We start from the raw sequence: 17164 nt of genomic DNA, 5'->3' as shown, positions 1-17164 counted from the left end.
AAGGCATTATGTAAAGCAAGTTCAACAGGCTGTTCTCAAGAGGGGAAATTTAAGCTATCTACTGCCATATGAAAACTTTCCAAATAATAATTAGAGAAAGTAATCCTAAACCTCATACACAACCAAATTAGAAAAGTTGACAAAAAAATAAAAATAAACAAATGTAGCAGGGGCTGGAGGAAGCAGGCACATTGATAGACCATTTGATGGAGCTGTGATTATAGTAGAGCCATTCTGGAAATGTTTTGAACTATGCTTAAAAAGTGACTAAATTGTACCTGCAATTTAAACCAGGTATACCACTATGAGACTTATAGACCAAAGTCATAAAAAGAGAAAAGAGTCTTTTCAAACATTTATAGCAGCTCTTTTTATAGTGGCAAACTAGAAACGGGGCGGGTGGGGGGGGGTAACCATTAATTTAGGAATGGCTGAACAAGTGATGGTATAGAAATGTAGTAGAATACTATTTTCCTATAAGAAATGAAGAAATAGTGGTGGCTAGGTGGCGCAGTGGATAAAAGCACCGGCCCTGGATTCAGGAGGACCTGAGTTCAAATCCGGCCTCAGACACTTGACACTTACTAGCTGTGTGACCCTGGGCAAGTCACTTAACCCCCATTGCCCTGCAAAAAAAAAAATGAATAGCTGTGTGACCCTGGGCAAGTCACTTAATACTCATTGCCCCACCAAAAAAAAAAAATGAAGAAATAGAGCTCCCTGGGAAGATATGTATAAATTGATGCAGGATGAAATGAATAGATTCAGGAGAACAATTTATACTATGGAATCAATATTAGAGAAAACAAACAATTTTGAAAGTTTTACAACTCTGATCAATGTAATGTTTTACCATGAGTCCAAAGGACTGATTATGGAGAATATTGCTCACCTCTGGACAGAAAGGTGATGGACTAATATATAGAACAAGACAAATATTTTTGGATATAGTCAATATAGGATTTTGTTTTGCTTGATTGTGCTCATCTGTTAGAAGTTCTTTTGTCTTTTTTCCCCCACTGAGAGGCAAGGGGAAAAAAGAAAAATGGAAATTATTAAATTCTTAATAAATGAAAAAATTAATAAAAAAGAATTCCCAATTTAATTTATTTCAACAAAAATATATTAAGTGCCTGCCATTTTAGGTACTGGAGATACAAAAAGAAGAAAGAAAAATTATTCTCTCTTAAGGAGTTTACATTCTTGTGTGTGTGTGTGTATGTGCGTGCGTGTGCATGCGCCCGTGTGTAGGGGTTGTGGGAGATAAAAAGGACAATATGACTTGAAAAGGGAGAGAACATGAATAATTCAGGGGATCAGGAAAAAGACCTTCCACTGAGGTTGGGTTTTGAGTCAGGTCTTGATGAGAGCTAAGGATTCGATGAAGCAGAGGTGAGAAAGAAGGGTACCTTAGGTATATGGAACTTATATGCAGTCACAGAAGGAGATGGAATGTTAATAGAACACAAAGTAGGCCAGTTTTGCTGAACATAAGGTTTGTTAAGGGGGCTAAAATGACATAAGTCTAGAAAGGTTGTGTGTGCCACAGTGGCTGTGGCTGAAGCCACACTGTCAAAGTCTTTAAATGCCACACTAAAAGTTTGTATTTAATCCTGGAGGCAAAAGGATCCATACTTAGGAAGATTAATTTGGCAGCTATATGGGAGGATTGATTAGAAAGGGAAGAGATCTGAAATAGGGAGTCTAATTAGGAGGCTTTTGCAATAGTCCAAGAAGGAGATAATGAGAGAGTGAATTGAGGTGAAGGTCTGGTGATAGGAGAGAGGGGGACAGATGAAAGATATATTTGGAAGTAGAATTGGGAAAACAAAACAGTATAAAGGTCATATAACTGATTCCCCCTTTGGGGGTAACAATCTTACCTTTATTATGCAATCAATGTATGACAACACCTCACTTATCTGGAGGTCAGACTTCCGACAATCTCAGCCATCTAGAACACAGCCAAGAACCGAGAAGTTAAGAAAAATTTTCTGAAAAGGCAAAATTAATGCCACAATTCCAGAACACTAAACAACATGAATTTTACTCAAAAAAAGTCTCTGACGTCCTAACTCAGAAATTATTTACTTTATTTTTTTGTGGGGCAATGGGGTTAAGTGACTTGCCCAGGGTCAAGTGTCTGAGGCTAGATTTGAACTCAGGTATTCCTGAATCCAAGGCCAGTGCTTTATCCACTGCACCACCAAGCCGCCCCCCCATTTATTTTTAAATATATCTCTATATATATCTCTATATCTCTATATCTCTATAGATATATAGATATATAAAATAAGCTTGGTCATTTCTTTCTCTGCCTGTAGATTATAATGTTCTAGGAGGATTCCTAAATAGAGACTGATAGGAAAAATAAAAGCAAAAATTCTACTTGTAATATATAATAACTTCTTTTGAATTCTTGAAGAACCATGATTACTTTAAATAATTATAATAGCTAGTATTTCTATGGTACTTTAAGCTTTGCAAAGTGTTTAAATATAATTTCATTTGGTCCTCACAACAACTATGTGAGGTAGATATTATCATTGTTATTATTTCCATGTTGCACATGAGGAAATTGAGCCTAACAGAGGTTAAGTGACTTGCCCATGGTCACACAGCTAATAAGTGTTTGAGGTTGGATTTGAACTCAGGAATTCCAGAATTCTATCTATTGTACCACCTTGCTACCTTCTAACTAACACATGGTATTGGTTGGTGATTTAACTTAAAAAAAATTACATTTTAAGTGTTAGAAACCAACAGGTGACAAGACATTTATTTTCTAGAGGGATGGAATTAAAATGTAGAAAATACAGACTGGGAAACTGGGATGCTCTTTGTAATCATTACTTTCTTTTTTCAGTGTTCACCAACCACCTTTTTTAGTATTCCACTTTAGAATCTTTACTGGAATCAAAGTCAAGCTCAATGGCCTGTATGGAGGCAGAATTTGTTCTCTTCCTTTCCAAATTTTTGATAACTCTTCCATTTCTCATGATCATTCAAATCTTACTGACAGACCGAGTGATTCCATTTTTCAATTCTTTCAGTACCTGACAGTGTAGTTCCTCTGCCAAGTGACTTTAAGCACCCAGAAGAATTAGATGCTTTTATACTACATTTTTTTACATATCTTGCATATCAACTCCCTAGTGACCACTGTTGTCAAGTGCTAGTCATTTTTCTTGTAAGAGAGAACAGAAGCAAAATAATAATCAATCCATTGTATATCCTGTCATGAATTTGCACCCCTTTGTAGATTGTTTTTTCTCCCAATATAACTTTAAACAGTCTTCTGTGTTATCCTTTTCTTTCCTCACTCATCTCAGCTCATTCTGATTTTTCCACTCCTGACCATGCTATGATCTTTTATTCATTTTTTCTCCCTTTAAAAAAATCTAAGTATATGTTGGAGTGTTCTTTATGCATAAATATTAGTCTTTAATTAGACAAATGAAATATAAATCTCTATTGCTACTTCCAACCTCCTTCCTGAGTTTAAGCTCTATATTTCTAACTATGTACTGACACCTCCTCTTGTTTGCTCCACCTGGAACTTGACTTAATCTAAAAAAAAAATCACTTTTTGGCCAAATGAGAGATTTCTTTCTTAATTTCCCCATTTCTATTAATGAATAAAGACTCCAAACTTTAGAGTTCTTTCTCATATACCTTCCATCCAATGAGTTGTAATTATGATGCTTTTCCCTCACCAAAATCTCTCATATTAATTCTCTTTTCTTTAATCTGATTAACTAATTCAGCCCCTTATCATTAACGTTGTTGTTATAAAATCAGTCAGCACTATGCTTATGGCTAGTAATTGTTTTTGTTTGTTTGTTTGTTTTTTTAGTGGGGCAATTGGGGTTAAGTGACTTGCCCAGGGTCACACAGCTAGTAAGTGTTAAGTGTCTGAGGCCGGATTTGAACTCAGGTACTCCTGACTCCAGGGCCGGTGCTCTATCCACTGTGCCACTGAGCTGCCCTGCTAGTAACTGTTTCAATCATCATTAAGGCTGGGAAGTGGGTTAGGGGAAGTGGGGATGTGGTCAAACAAACAAAAAGGAGCCATTAGATCTGGGTTGAATGGTCCAGTCTTTTCAGCAGTGTAAAAGGACATTAGATAGGAATTTAATGAGGAAAAGAGTTGTTACTAGGATTAGTAGATTTTAAATAGGATGGCCAAATGTTCACAATGTGATATACCTAGGGCATGGGATAGAAAAGGGAAGGAAATGAACAGAAATGAATGTTTATGACAGGCATTGTGCTAAGTGCTTTATATATATTATCTTGTTTAATTCTCAGAATCACCCTAGGAAGTAGGTGCTTTTATTTCTCCCATTTTAAATTTGAGGGATCTGAGATTGAACAAGATCTTCCTGACTCCATGCTCAGTACTCTATCTTCTGTGTCAGGAAGGATTTTCCCTGATATCGATAAGTAGTTTTCCCCAACAAGGAAGCCAGGGGAGAATGTGTCCATATGACCATGGGTATCTACATTCTTGTGGCAATATTTGGTAATATCCCCAAGACAAAGGGTCAATGTTTCCTGTAAGGGCCAGAGCTATGACAAAAAAGCTTTTCAGAGATAGCTTCAGTGATACTTTTGACATGAAGCTTATTTTGAGACTCTGACCCATAGCCCAAGGACATATTCTTTTCAGAACTATTGGAAAAGCTTTATAACTAGTCTTCTTTCCACCAAGGGATGGCACTCAGGCCTCGTAAAATCTGTGTCAAGCCCAGGTCTTTTTGCTGTCTGACTTTGGACATATTACTTTGCTTCTCTGAATCTCATTTTATCATTAAAATGATGTGATTAGACAAAATGATCTAAAGGTCTCATCTAGCTTTCATGTACAATGATTCTGTATGTTTCCAAGCTCACCAAACCCCTTATTTTATATACTGTAGTAAAGCGATAGTATTGCATAGTATTACAGTCCACCTCCTCTGATGCCTTCCTATTCTGGGCTGGGTCTGACTCAGGCCAGTTCTCTGGTATGGTATGTTCAATATTGGAGCAAAAATGAAATCCATATATGACATTCATAAATTTACAAAATGAGATTTACTTAGCTCATTATTGGGAAAACTTCATGTCTTGAAAGATCCCATCAAGAGCCCCCTTGACCCTCTGATTGAAGGATGGAACCATGAACTCCAAACTCTTCATTTAAGGAGGGACCTCAGCTCAGAACATCTCATTTTTTATCAGCTTCACTACTTTTGGATTCCTCTGACTTCACTATGCCCCAAGAAGTTCATTAATTATCTTGCAAGATCTCATCAGTCTTGATACTCTATCTCATAACTAACCTCTGCCCCTCTTAATGGAGAGTGGGGCCATGAACTCCAGTCCTCAATTTAAGGAGGAAGCTCAGCTCAGAACATATAATTTCTTACCTAAGTGATTTACTTTGGGACTTCTCTGTCTTCTCTACTATAACCCCTATGCCTACCCACACTGAATACCTTCCCTTCCCCCCACTTTTCAGTTTCCTTTGTGTGTTGTTTTTTCCCATTAGACTGCAAGGTCTTTGAGGGCAGGGACTTTTTTTTTTTTTTTTGGTGAGGCAATTGGGGTTAAGTGACGTGCCCAGGATCACACAGCTAGTAAGTGTTAAGTGTCATATATGTATTCCCAGAGCTTAGGATGGTGCCTGGCACATAGTAGGTGCTTACTAAATGCTTCTAGAGTATTGTCCACAGCAGGAGGCTATTTAGCAAGGACAAGCATTGATGACATCATGAGTTGATTTAATTAAATGGAGTACCCTTGCCTGATTTGCCAATCTTTTTTTTCTTACCAGCCAAACATCAAAGAGCTCTTAAAGTTCCTTGTGACTGTTTTTTCCTCACCAACCTGGAATAGATGATAACACCCTAAGCCTTTAGTCTCCATAGCCAGTCATTTTTTAAGGATGGGATTAGTATCTTTTAAGGAAAAACTAGCCTAATTGACATGGAGGCAGGATATTGATACTACTGCACTTACTCAGTTCCTCCAACCCAGAAGTAATTCTTCCCTCTTCTGAGCTCCTGTAGCAAAAATGTTTTTCTTTGAGAAATTTTACACTTTCCTTTGTATTCCCCACCAATATCTACTCTCCTTCCAATCTATTAGGTTTTAAGTTCCTTGGAGACAAAGACTATGTATGAGGTAACTGGATAATGCAGACTTGGAGTTAGGAAGATGTGAGATCAAATTCTTTCTCACAGACTTATTATCCATGTGATGCTTGAGGTCAACTAGGTGGCACAGTGGAGAGAGCAATAGCTCTGAAATTGGGAGGACCTGAGTTCAAGTCTAACCTCAGACAAATACTAGCTGTGTGACCCTGGGCAAGTCACTTAACCCCAATTGCCTTAAACACCCAAAGCCATCTCTAGTTGTCCTGATATCTATCTTGCCACTGGACACATGTGGCTCCAAAGGAGTGAGGCTAGTGACCTTGCACAGCCCTCCCTCACTTAAATTCAATTCACTGCATGAAATCATGGCATTACCTCCTGATGTCATGGCCCTCTTCAAGAATGAAGGACAGGAGCAGCTAGGTGGCACAGTGGATGGAGCACAGGCCCTGGAATCAAGAGGACCCGAGTTCAAATCCAGCCTCAGACACTTAACACTTACTAGCTGTGTGACCCTGGGCAAGTCACTTAACCCCAATTGCCTCACCAAAAAAAAAAAATGAAGGATAAACACCAACAACATCTATGTGATCATGGGAAAGTCATATAAACTCTCTGTACTTCAGTTTTCTGACTTGTAAAATGAGATTAGTAACAGCACCTGCTTCACAGAGTTGTTTTAAAGATCAAATGAGATAGCATAAGTACGGTGTTTTGTAAAACTTAAAGCACTAAGTAAATTCTAGCTATTACTGTTGTTATTATATCTTATTTAGTTCTGTATCAGCATCCAGCATGGTGCCCTGAACATAATGGGTGCTCAGTAAAAGGAGTATTCAATAATGGGTCCTAGGTCAGCCTCCTTCACTTGCTACCTTGGCAAATTTGGGGAAAATAGACAACCTCCCCAAGGCTCTATTTCTACATTTGTAAAATGGGGGTTATAAGACCATAAGCCTATCTGCCAGGACTGTAGTAAAGATGAAATATAGGGGCAGCTAGGTGGCGCAGTGGATAGAGCACCAGCCCTGGAGTCAGGAGTACCTGATTTCAAATCCGGCCTTAGACACTTAACACTTTACTAGCTGTGTGACACTGGGCAAGTCACTTAACCTCAATTGCCTCACTAAAAAAAAAAAAAGATGAAATATAACAATGTGCTATGTAATAATAACATGCTATTTAAATGATATATAATAATAATAATTTTTATTACAGTTATACTCTTTCATTCTGGCATCTAGTTTGATGTATTAAACAAATGGTTCTTAACCTGGGTCTATGGGGAGATTTCAGGGAGTCTGTTAACCTGAATGGGAAAAAAAGAATCATCCTTTTTTTCTTACTCATCTCTAACCGAAATTAAGCACTTCTGAGAAGGGTTGTATAGGCTTTACCAGATTGCCAAAGAGGTCCATAAATGACAAAAAAAAGGTTAAGAACAGTGCAGTGGATACAGCACTGGCCCTGGATTCAGGAGGACCTGAGTTCAAATCTGACCTCAGACACTTGACACTTACTAGCTGTGTGACCCTGGGCAAGTCACTTAACCCTCATTGTCCCACCAAAAAAAAAAACCCAAACAAACAAAAACCACACCGAAAAACCAAAAATATCCACCATATTAAAAGCCTCAACTGAATCATTTTACCATGGATTCCACCACTGACATTGTTTGACTTAGATCAGGGTTTATTATGCCTCAGTATGCTAATCTGGGCAGCTAGGTAACTCAGATGATAGAGTTCCAGGCCCAGAATAAGGAAGGCTCATCTTCCTGATTTCAAATCTGATCTCAAGACACTTACTAGCTGTGTGATCCTGGGCAATTCACTTAACCCTATTTACCTCAGTTTCTCCACTTGTAAAATAAGCTGGAGAACGAAATGGCAAACCATTTAAGTATGTCTGGCAAGAAAACCCCAAATGGGGTCATGAAGAGCTGTACATGACTGAAAGATGACTGATTAACATCAATTAACTGATGTTAATCTATAAAATGGTATTGATACAACTCTGACTTTATTTTTTAAAATGGCTCATTAACTTGATGTCTTAGAAATTGTTTCAGTGAAAGAAATATTAGCGAGAACACCTAGCTTTTCTATTTCTGATCTCTGACATTATATGAAAACATCCCTACTTTTGGTTGTTGCATTCCTACCAAAGACAGATGATCTGTCAAATGTGGATTCTTGTTGTGAAGAACTATATTTGCTAGTTCCCCCGAGATACTATTTTCACTTACATGTTTTGTCTGTTTGATTACATCTTTGCTTCATTGTTTCTAATTAAAGGGAGATATTCCACTACATGTGTTGTTATGGTTTTACTATTGATACAGGATAATGATTTTATGATTCATCTATTCATTCAGAAACATATTATGGAACTGTCAGTGCAATGAGCTGTGTAAAGTGCTGAAGAAGTTGCAAAAGTAAATAACATTCTACATGCATCCTAAGGCGAGGTAGTATTGTGTAGTGCAATGAATACTAACTTTTTAGTCAGAGTAAATAGGTTCAAATCCTAATTTTTTCACTTTGGGAAAGTCAATTGACTTATTGGAAACTCAGCAACCTCATCTGGAAATTGAGAAGTTTGTTCTCTAAAGTTTTGTCCAGTTAAAAAATTCTATGATTCTATACCAAAGCTCATAACCTATTAAAAGAAATTCTTCCAATAGACAATTTAACAGACCTTTAAATTATGATCATTTTGGGGGGTAATATCACTGGACCTTTGGGAATTTTATTTATCTATGTATCTTTCTATCTATCTTGACATATGCAAAGTATATTTGGTTTCATCAGAGTAGGGTGGAAAATCCTTCAACATAGACCTCTGACTTAATAACTATTAAGAGGGAGGTTCCTGTGACACAAAGAGGTTAATTGACTTGCCTCACACCACAAAGAGGCAAGATTTGAATCCCAGTATTCCTAACATGAATCCCAGAATTTTCTCCAATCTGTCTTGCTGCCTCCATTACTGTGAAGAAATCTCAAATAATTTCTCTGTCCTTGTTTTGGCCCCTTTAATCCTACCCTTGTAGAAATGAAATGTTTATCACTTTTTGGTTTCTGACTTTTACATGTTTTTGAAATTATTTAGTTAAGTTAAATTAATAATGGTTCTAATAGTAAGCTATGAGAATTATTAAAGACTAATAAATAATATATTATCTATAATAGAGGTGCAGTTCTCGTCCATATTTTCCCTATCAAATTCCCAATGAGGGCCTTGCCATTGTACTGAAAGCTTCCATTTTTCTGAAGATACTAAACAAATGAGAAGATGAGGCAATTCGGCTTTGTGAACAGTATAGTATATTGACAGACAATTCAGATTCTTTTTTCATATTTTCATATTTTTGTATTCTTTTAAAAATTTTTCACAGATGGTCCAATTTATCATTTCAATGGATTATGATTTGTCACCTCAAATATGAGTCTTTTGTGTAAAAAATCACATAGGATGATACTTGGTCATCATAAATACATTTGAAATATAGTGAGAACCCAAGAAAATGTTAACATTTTCCTTACTAAGGTTCTGGGTTCAGCAGCTCACACTGTCTCTTACATCAGTGTAGACTTTTCACTGAATGCATTGACATCCTTGCTTGGGTATATTGTTTAAAGATTACTATGTTTTCATTGCCATAGTCATGCAAGTACACAGGGAATTTGAGCATGGTCCTAGTATTCATTCATATTTATCACAAGGACTTGGAAGCAAATTCTTAATGGGAAGATTTTTAGCAAGGAACTCCAAAACAGTGGCAGAATTATATATCTGTTGAGCAAATATGTGCAAAAATGGTCTCAAGTTTCAGAATGAGAAATATTTTACTTTTTCATGACAGAAAGGTCACAGGTAGCCCTCAGCTACCTGAAACTTGACTAGAATAAGCCCTGTAGTACAATACCTCTTTTATTAATTATAAAGCAATCTAGTTAACCACCCACACTCATGCCCTCCTTTTGTTATTGCTCATTCATGCAGTAAGAAGGTTGTAGCAAAAGATGAGCCTAATACATTTAGAATTTTTAATGTTTGAGTTTCTAGTGGTTATATATTAAAACATGCTAAAATTCAAAATTAATAAAAAGGTAATTTATTAAGAGTTATTCACCAATAGCTGTATTTCCTCACTATCCATGCAGTCCTCAACTCACTACATTATGACTTTCATCATTGCTATTCTACTGAAACCACTATTCCCAAGGCCACCAAATGCCTCAAAATTGCCTCTTAAAATCCATATCCTCGCCTATTCCCCTTCCCGCTTTTAAGGTGGACTGAACCAGGGGATAGTTCACTGAATTTGGATCAACACCAGGATACTGCTTGGGTTGTGCACAAGGTAAGGTTGACTATGGAATAGACCAAAATATGTTGGTTCTACAGAGAACAGAGAGGCTGCAGTAAAACCTTGTCCATTCAACTCACCTATTGTAATCAATAGAGCAGCTGGCATCTACTAATATTCTACCTGTAATTCATTCCCCAATGTTTACCAAGTGCCCCTCTATTGAACCTATTAATACTTGTGTTACTGAATTTCTGAATGCCAAAAAGCAATTCCTCCCTACCTACAGCCTGTTCTCATTCTTAACTCATCCCTTCTTACATAATGCTCCATTCTAAATCTGCCTGACAATTTTAGTGTGCCCTCTAGACCTTGACAATTAAAACAAACAAACAAAAGTCCACTTTCTTTCATTTTAGACATCATTTCATGTTCCCTAGCTACTCTTTTGGTGTTTGTTTTTGTTTTTTTTTTTTTTTTTGAGACTTTAGCTACACTTGGGAATGGCCACATCCTTCATCTTTTTACACCTAGATTCCTTTATCTTATCAAATCTACCATTCCCCTTCTCCCTATGTCTTGCTTCTTTTTTTTGTGGGTCAATGAGGGTTAAGTGACTTGCCCAAGGTCACGCAGGTAGTAAGTGTCAAGTGCCTGAGGTTGGATTTGAACTCAGGTCCTACTGAATCCAGGGCCAGTGCTTTATCCACTTCAGCCACCTACCTGCCCCTGTCTTACTCCTCTTAAACCTAATCATTATCACAATGGTGACATTCAATCCCTCTACTCCTTAGTACTTACCCATATAATTCACTCTTACAATGGCTAGATACTTTCCTCCTTTCCCAGTCTTGACCCCTTAGTGAGTTCAACTCTATACCATTCTTCACTTTCAGATTTCATATACACTTCACCCACTGTCACTTTTGACTTGCCAAACCCCTACCCTGGATTACTATGAACATCTATGTTGTTGTTTCGTACTCATGTCCTTCTGAAGAAAGTTTTGGGCTTTCATGGCACTGCTGCTCCTCCTACCTACCTTACCACTTTTTTTCCTCCTTTGATGGATTGTGTTCAACTAACTATAGGCATACCCGTAGGGCCATATGCTAGGCCTCATTCTCTTTTCTCTCTTCATTCTCATTTGATGATCTCACTTCATCAGCTCCCATGGGTTCAATTATTATTTCTATGTGGATTTTTAGATGTATATATATCTAGCTTTGGTCCCTCTATTGAGTTAAAGTTTGACATTACCAACTGCCTATTAGACATTTCAAAATAGATGCCCTAAAGGCACCTTAAACTCAATATATCTTAACTAGAACTCATTATTTTCCCCACATCGCTCTTGGAAACTTCCCTTTTCTATTGAGTGCATCAATATCTTTTGAGTCACCTAAGCTTGTAATCTCATTGTTTTCATTGACTCCTCACTCTCACTCACCACATATCTAATCAACTGCTAAATCTTTTTGTTCCTACCTCTACTTCATCTATAACACATATCTTTTCTTCTCCATTCATATAACTACCCATTCCCCTTCAGTTTGGGACCTTATCACTTCAAACTTGTAATACTTCAAAAGTTTCCTCCTGGGCAGCTAGGTGGTGCAGTGGATAGAGCAGCGGCCCTGGAGTCAGGAGGACCTGAGTTCAAATCCAGCCTCAGACACTTAACACTTCCTAGCTGTGTGACCCTGGTCAAGTCACCTAACCCCAATTGCCTCACTAAAAAAAAAAAAAAAAGTTTCCTCTCTCAGTATACCCCCCCCCACTCCACTGAACCCTTCACACAGGCACCAAAATGGTTTCCTCAGAATACAGGTCTCACTAGCTTTCTTCTATACTCAGTAAACTCCAATGATGCCCTCTAATCTTTAGGAACACACAGTTTTATAAACTCTTCTCTTTGTCATTTCAAGCTCTTAATGGCCATCCTCCCACCACAACCCACCGTTCCAAACTTATATATTATTCTGCTCAATGTGGTCTATGAGCCATCTAGATTATCATACTTGCTATTTTATTCCCATGACAATCCCTTTCCCATCTCTGCCTGTGCTTTTGCATGGACTGTTCTCCATGCCATAGGTGTTCCTCTTCTTCAAGTGTGCCTGTTGATACCCCAGATTTCCATCAAGACTCAGTTCAGGTACCACCTTTGCAGAACGACTTTTCTGTTTCCCCCAGATGCTAGTACTTTTCCACCTAAGATCACCTTTATGCCTGCTATAGAAGAATCTTGTACATACTGGTTCCTTGTTAAAATGTAAGATCGTTGAGAGTAAGGGCTGTCCTGCTTTTGTCATTGTATCTGCAGTGCTTAGCACAATGTCCTTCAAATGGTGAATGTTTGACAAATTCCTATTGATTGATATGGAGTCAGAAGTCCTGAGTTCAAGTCCATGACATGACATTTAGTACTAATGTGGACTTGGGAAAATAATTTATTATTTCTAGATTTTAATTTCCTCATGTAAAGAAAAAAATAAACTTGTTTTGTTTGGCTCCTGGGAATAGAATCAGGAGCAATGGATAGAAGTTGAAAAGAGGAAAATGTTATCTTGTTATCAGGAAGGAAAACAAATAAGTGCAAAATGGTGAATGTACATCAAGGGAAGATAGAGATGCAAGGCTCCATGTTTGACAGTGGAGTTCACAATTTAACCAGTAGATAAAAGCAATAACTATAAATATCTTGGTCTCTTTCAGCAAAGACAACACATTAAGCACAAAGATAGCAAAATGACTGTGTCTGAATATGTTAAGAAAATTATTGGGATTCTAACATAAAAGCTAAATGGGAAGAATACGTCTAATGGAAATAATTAGAGATGATGAGAAATACAATGGATTGGCTTAAGAGGTGTGTGTGGGGACATTAACTGGAACAATTTATAAGATATCAAGATTGCAAAATGATACCTTTAAAAGACTTAAAAACTCTGATCAGTCCAAAGATAAGCCGTGACTCTAGAGGACAGATGATAAAAAATACTAAACAGCAGATGACATAGAGGTGATGGATTAATAATGCAGAATGTGACACATTTCTTGCACATGGACAATACGGGAATTTGTTTTGCTTAACTATGCTTATTTGTTGCAAAAGTTTTATTTATATTTATTTCTTTTTCTCCAGAAGGGGTGGTAAGTGGAAGAGAGAGGAAATAAATGTTTGATAATTTAAAAATAATTAAAATAGGTGGAAAGTTAACTTTCTTTTGAAAGGAGCACAGGCTGGATGCAAAATGGTTTACTGTTATAGCAGGAATGACTTTTTTTTTTGGTGAGGCAATTGAGGTTAAGTGACTTGCGCAGGGTCACATAGCTAGTAAATGTCAAGTGCCTGAGGTTGGATTTGAACTCAGGTCCTCCTGAATCCAGGGTCAGTGCTCTATCCACTGTATCACCTGGCTGCTCCAGGAATTACTTTTGTGCATGGATTGGACTAGGTAGCTGCTGAGATCTTTTCCCATTCTTGGCTTCTGTAATTTACCTGTCAAATGGGGCTAAGGATTGGGCTAGATTTCCTCTAAGCTTCCTTCCAGGTCTAAATCTATGATATTATGCTATTCTGCAGAATTTGATCTGCTTTATATCACTTCCCTGCAGGAATCTGTTACAGCAATCTTCCTTTGCCTACAATATTATCACAGAACAATAATACCTTTAGAATAACTAGCAATATTTTTACAGAACCATAATAATATAGGTTGATATAAAAGTTATACTTAAAATCTGTAATATCTGGCCTCAGTTATTGACACTGGCACACACTGGCTGTTTTGAATCACTTTACCTTGTGATGTTCTAGGCAATTCTTTAGGACTAGAAGTTGCAGAGCAAGTGGTAACCTAAACTAGTAGAAGATATTTCCTCACCTGGGAAATTCCCTATGCCAGTAGAATCACAGTTTCCAGGCCATAGGTATAATAATCAGTTCTGTGGAACACTAATGTATTTGAAGTACAAATGGAAAATTCTATTTCATCAGCACAAAAATGTCAAGAACAATTTATATAAAATGTGTCATTTTTGTTAAGGTAGAATTTATACTTTTTATGATTTACTTAGTCTTAAATCCAAATAAAAACCTTCCCAAATTGAATTAAATATGAAAATTAAGAGCCCAACCAAGCATCTTATTAACAAATTAGTATACATAAATGAGATCAAGCTATATGACTTCATTGAAGAAACACAATATACAGTTTCCTTGTCTTGTAAAATCTTTATCTGATGATATCAAGATGGCCTTTGGACTTGCTAAGTACAAAATGGTGAATATACATCAAGGGAAGATAGACATGCGAGGTTTCATGTTTGACAATGGAGTTCACAATTTACCCAGTAGATAAAAGCAATAACTATAAGAATCTTGGTCTCTTTCAGCAAAGACAACACATAAAGCACAAAGATAGCAAAATGACTGTGTCTGAATATGTTAAGAAAATTATTGGTATTCTAACATAAAAGCTAAATGGGAAGAATATGTCTAATGGAAATAACACCTAGTAATCTTGACTTTTGTAATATGAACTACAGAGGTCTTAGAAACTATCTTAACAAAATATCACATATATGTGTGTGTACCTATATATGAGATTACATATTAACATATATATGTATATATATATGAGGTTACATACATACATATATGTGTGTGTGAGTACACACAGTCTCCATTAAACTAGGACATACTCTATACTATAGAAATATGAATGTTTCCACATTAAAAAGGAGGAATAGGACTGAAAGATATTTAAGGAACTCATGAAAAATATGTAGGAATCCTGTATAAATAGTTCTGGAATAAACATTCATTACTTTATTTGGCAATAATATATTAGGCTAATGATAAGCACATGACATTGGATTTCTTGAATGTAACCAAAAAGTGACTTATTTTTGGATGAAGGAAATGAAATGCCTAAATTCCAAGGGGGTGGGGCAGGGAAGAAAAATGCCCATTATGGGTGATTTCTATAGGAACTCAGCTAACGATATGTCAACAGTGAAACACTGAATAAATGGCTGGGCCATATGATTTTGCAGAAATGGAGTGGTTTCTCTGATGGCAATCAATATCAGATCATGGACATCAGAAACTACAGGATTATTCTTAAGGAGCCTTCAATCAGTGATCAATATAGATTATGCAATAAACTATAGAAACTAAGTAATACATCTCTACAGACTACAAAAGCTTAGCACCTATAGAATAATTCTGGCCAATGGCTAGAATTATATAATAGAAACTATATTTTATGGAATGACAGACAACAAATCCTCATATCGTAAATACAGCCCTCAAAATATCATGGAGTACTAAGGCAGTAAATTGTAGTGGTATCAGGATAGTATTACAGATTGAGTAGTTGCCCATAATCACTTGGATATAACAATGTTTCACAAAACTCTAATATAATTTCCAGTTTATTTCACCATAGGATATATTTGTAATCTAAAAGTACAAGGAATGAAAGACTCAAAGTTTCTTTGTTGACACTGTAGATGTTACCCATGGAAGGTTTTTTCATTCTGCTATTCGATATTACCTAGCTTCTTAAACTGTGGGTTACAACCCCACCTGGGGTCATATAAGTGAATGAAAAATTTGGCAACAGTAAAAGGTTATATATACCTATATACTTGGGGTCAAGTAAAAATTTCTCAGGTGAAAAGGGGTCGTAAGTGGAAAAAATTTAAGAAGCCTTGGGATATGAGGCATTTCATGGATTCTATCTGGATGTGTAAAGGGGGGCAAGGGGAAGTGAACAAGCATGTATTAAGTGCCTATTGTGTACAAGGTATTGTAAGTACTTCATAAATAGTATCTCAACTGATTCTCACAACCATATTAGATAAATGCTATTATTATCATCTTATTTTACACTTTAGGAAACTGAGGGAGACAAAAGTTCATTGTTAAGAAATTAAGCGCAGGCTCTGCAGATAATTAAGTGTCTGAGGTAAGATTTGAATACGTGTTCCTGACTACAAGTTTGACCCTCTATACATTGTACCACCTAGCTGTCTCTACTTTTAAAGCTTACATTAAAAAAAAATCCATTGAGATATACCTCATCAGCATTTACTATTGTTCATTAAAGTGATGTCTGCTTGTTTGAAAAGAATTTTTGTAGTTTTAAAAACCTGCTTATTGGGGCAGCTAGGTGGCACAGTGGATAAAACACTGGCCCTGGATACAGGAGGACCTGAGTTCAAATCTAGCCTCAGACACTTGTCTCACTAGCTGTGTGACCCTGGGCAAGTCACTTAACCCTAATTGCCCCACAAAACAAACAAACAAAAAACCTGCTTATTATAAGTTCTATGATTACTAAATCATCTTTCTCCCTATTAAAAAGGAAATATTAATATTTTTTCTTTATTGCATTTTAAAAAAATTATGATACTTTAAAAATATATCATGATTCATTCTATAATTCCAAAAAAAGTACATTTAGACTGCTGTTGTTTGTATAGATCTTAATTCATTTATTCTCTTCCCATTAAGCTTTGCTTTCAGGCTACAAGGTAGCCTCACTGTATTCAGCCACAGTTTTCTTTAGAAACAGAGCCAGGTGGCAGAGTGGATAGACTGCTACTCCTGGGGTCTGAAAGAACCAAATTCAAATGTAGACCTAGAATCTAACTGGCTGTGTGACCTTAAGCAAGTTGCTTAACTTCTGTT

At 36.7% G+C, this 17164-nt stretch overlaps 1 protein-coding gene across 7 annotated transcripts in view; it reads right to left on the bottom strand.

Annotated features, from left to right (window-relative positions):
- The window catches only part of LINGO2 (leucine rich repeat and Ig domain containing 2), a 1558843-nt gene that overhangs the window by 219953 nt on the left and 1321726 nt on the right, over positions 1 to 17164 (bottom strand). For 6 of the 7 annotated variants that reach the window (XM_043976351.1, XM_043976355.1, XM_043976350.1 and 3 more), the window contains one exon: positions 1884 to 1954. The exons of the other annotated variant lie outside the window; for it this stretch is intronic. The gene's annotated coding sequence lies outside the window, so the exon portion shown is untranslated. The remainder of the gene's footprint in view (positions 1 to 1883; positions 1955 to 17164) is intronic. 7 annotated transcript variants of the gene reach the window in all.

The sequence above is a fragment of the Dromiciops gliroides genome, chromosome 1 (genome assembly GCF_019393635.1).
Source record: "Dromiciops gliroides isolate mDroGli1 chromosome 1, mDroGli1.pri, whole genome shotgun sequence".
Taxonomy (NCBI): Eukaryota; Metazoa; Chordata; class Mammalia; order Microbiotheria; family Microbiotheriidae; genus Dromiciops; species Dromiciops gliroides.
The sequence above is the reverse complement of the archived record's forward strand: the minus strand, read 5'-3'. Positions and strand labels throughout refer to the sequence as shown.